Source organism: Schistocerca americana, unplaced genomic scaffold (assembly GCF_021461395.2).
Source record: "Schistocerca americana isolate TAMUIC-IGC-003095 unplaced genomic scaffold, iqSchAmer2.1 HiC_scaffold_47, whole genome shotgun sequence".
In the NCBI taxonomy this organism is placed as follows: domain Eukaryota; kingdom Metazoa; phylum Arthropoda; class Insecta; order Orthoptera; family Acrididae; genus Schistocerca; species Schistocerca americana.
The window spans coordinates 927,485-930,000 of record NW_025726203.1 but is presented as its reverse complement, the minus strand read 5'-3'; the positions used below and the strand labels follow the sequence as shown (position 1 = coordinate 930,000).

The window sequence follows — 2,516 nt, the reverse complement described above, 5'->3', positions numbered from 1 at the left end:
AACAATTGCAAGCCCCAATCCCTAGCACGAAGGAGGTTCAGCGGGTTACCCCGACCTTTCGGCCTAGGAAGACACGCTGATTCCTTCAGTGTAGCGCGCGTGCGGCCCAGAACATCTAAGGGCATCACAGACCTGTTATTGCTCAATCTCGTGCGGCTAGAAGCCGCCTGTCCCTCTAAGAAGAAAAGTAATCGCTGACAGCACGAAGGATGTCACGCGACTAGTTAGCAGGCTAGAGTCTCGTTCGTTATCGGAATTAACCAGACAAATCGCTCCACCAACTAAGAACGGCCATGCACCACCACCCACCGAATCAAGAAAGAGCTATCAATCTGTCAATCCTTCCGGTGTCCGGGCCTGGTGAGGTTTCCCGTGTTGAGTCAAATTAAGCCGCAGGCTCCACTCCTGGTGGTGCCCTTCCGTCAATTCCTTTAAGTTTCAGCTTTGCAACCATACTTCCCCCGGAACCCAAAAGCTTTGGTTTCCCGGAGGCTGCCCGCCGAGTCATCGGAGGAACTGCGGCGGATCGCTGGCTGGCATCGTTTATGGTTAGAACTAGGGCGGTATCTGATCGCCTTCGAACCTCTAACTTTCGTTCTTGATTAATGAAAACATACTTGGCAAATGCTTTCGCTTCTGTTCGTCTTGCGACGATCCAAGAATTTCACCTCTAACGTCGCAATACGAATGCCCCCGCCTGTCCCTATTAATCATTACCTCGGGTTCCGAAAACCAACAAAATAGAACCGAGGTCCTATTCCATTATTCCATGCACACAGTATTCAGGCGGGCTTGCCTGCTTTAAGCACTCTAATTTGTTCAAAGTAAACGTGCCGGCCCACCGAGACACTCACTCAAGAGCACCCTGGTAGGATTGCAACGGGGTCCGCCTCGGGACGCACGAGCACGCACGAGGCGCGTCGCACGCCTTCAGCTCGCCCCACCGGCAGGACGTCCCACGATACATGCCAGTTAAACACCGACGGGCGGTGAACCAACAGCGTGGGACACAAATCCAACTACGAGCTTTTTAACCGCAACAACTTTAATATACGCTATTGGAGCTGGAATTACCGCGGCTGCTGGCACCAGACTTGCCCTCCAATAGATACTCGTTAAAGGATTTAAAGTGTACTCATTCCGATTACGGGGCCTCGGATGAGTCCCGTATCGTTATTTTTCGTCACTACCTCCCCGTGCCGGGAGTGGGTAATTTGCGCGCCTGCTGCCTTCCTTGGATGTGGTAGCCGTTTCTCAGGCTCCCTCTCCGGAATCGAACCCTGATTCCCCGTTACCCGTTACAACCATGGTAGGCGCAGAACCTACCATCGACAGTTGATAAGGCAGACATTTGAAAGATGCGTCGCCGGTACGAGGACCGTGCGATCAGCCCAAAGTTATTCAGAGTCACCAAGGCAAACGGACCGGACGAGCCGACCGATTGGTTTTGATCTAATAAAAGCGTCCCTTCCATCTCTGGTCGGGACTCTGTTTGCATGTATTAGCTCTAGAATTACCACAGTTATCCAAGTAACGTGGGTACGATCTAAGGAACCATAACTGATTTAATGAGCCATTCGCGGTTTCACCTTAATGCGGCTTGTACTGAGACATGCATGGCTTAATCTTTGAGACAAGCATATGACTACTGGCAGGATCAACCAGGGAGCTGCGTCAACTAGAGCTGAGCAGCCGGCCGCCCGGGAGTGTGTCCCGGGGGCCCACGCGAACACGCAAGCGTCCGCTCAATTATTCTGCAAACAGGAGGAGGCTGAGCTCCCCTGCACCATACACCTCGAAACCCTCTCAGGTCCCGGCGGCGCGCAGCGCCGTCCTAAGTACTTGGTCGGGTTCGAGAGAGGCGCAATCGCCCGGAGTTTGGCGAGTAGACGCTTTAGGTGCGACCACCCGTGCTCCCAACTGAGCTTGCAGCTGCCGACAGAGGCCCGGGAGCGTGCTGTCGTGGCATTGCCGGCGGGAGACAACACGCGCCACCTACGGTGACCGGCAGCTCCAACGCCAGCGCCACAGAAGGACAAAAGCCCCACTTGGGTGCCGAAGCGAACTCTCCCAGCACAGCGCACGCGCCAACACGTCCGCACAGCTGCGATACAAACCACCTGCGAGAACCGCAGAGGCGACCGAGCAGCAGACGGCGTCGCGGCGCCGAGCGCCGGGCGGCGGCGCATCCTCAGCGCACACAGTCCTCAATCGGACCAGCACACTGCAGATGTCCACCGCGCTTCGCACCGGGCCCGCGAGGACCTACTTTGGCCGCACGGCGCCGCGTGCAGGGTGCGCCGGCGCGCAGCTGCGCCGCCTGCCGCCTCCGTCGGCCGGCGCGCCTGCCACTGGCCGCCCCCACCAGCCGGCTGTAGCGCGTGCGCCCACGCACCGCGCGGCCAGCACGCCGGGAGGCCCCCCCTCACCGGCCGGGGACGGTCCCACCCAGCCACCGCCGCGTATCGCTTCACACCCAGATGCCATTCACGTTCGTGGGCATGGTGGGTATCGCT

The 2,516-nt window shown here is 57.7% G+C and overlaps 1 non-coding gene across 1 annotated transcript in view; it reads right to left on the bottom strand.

Annotated features, from left to right (window-relative positions):
• Positions 1 to 1,668, bottom strand: part of LOC124584053 — a 1,910-nt gene extending 242 nt beyond the window's left edge. The window contains exon 1 of the ribosomal RNA XR_006974469.1: positions 1 to 1,668. This exon is cut by the window's left edge and continues 242 nt beyond it. This is a non-coding gene — a ribosomal RNA (small subunit ribosomal RNA).
• Between the last annotated feature and the right edge of the window lie 848 nt (positions 1,669 to 2,516).